A 382-nucleotide genomic window follows, 5' to 3' on the forward strand; every position below is an offset into this window, starting at 1 on the left:
AGGTATTGTTCACAGGAAGATACGACATCAGTTGCGGTTTCTGAATCACGTGCAGCTACGGTGTTAGAATCTAAGCCTGTGTCGAGACTAAGAGAGCGTGAAGGCGGAAGTGATCGGCGCATTGGGCGTGGGAGGAGGGGAGAGCCGGCCCCAAGTCCCCTACTGGCTGAGCCACGAACGGGGAGCCGTGGGACAGGACTGGCTGCTCTACCGCAAAGCCTTAGAGGTGAGGCAGATCGTGGGCTACTTGTGGTTAATAATCTGGAAAGAGGAATCAAACTTAAAAAAAAAAATGAAAAGCAATAAAAGTCTCACAAGAGACCAAACTATCTGACACAATTTCCTCCAAATCTGAACATACAATGATCTATCTCCAAATCGC

The 382-nt window shown here is 48.7% G+C and overlaps 1 protein-coding gene across 1 annotated transcript in view; it reads right to left on the bottom strand.

The window, feature by feature from the left end:
• The window catches only part of LOC119587743 (NAD(+) hydrolase sarm1-like), a gene marked incomplete at its 5' end in the record, with an annotated part of 59,539 nt that overhangs the window by 1,272 nt on the left and 57,885 nt on the right, over positions 1-382 (bottom strand). The window contains 1 exon segment of the mRNA XM_037936430.1: positions 1-261.

This window comes from Penaeus monodon, chromosome 23 (assembly GCF_015228065.2).
Source record: "Penaeus monodon isolate SGIC_2016 chromosome 23, NSTDA_Pmon_1, whole genome shotgun sequence".
Classification (NCBI taxonomy): Eukaryota; Metazoa; Arthropoda; class Malacostraca; order Decapoda; family Penaeidae; genus Penaeus; species Penaeus monodon.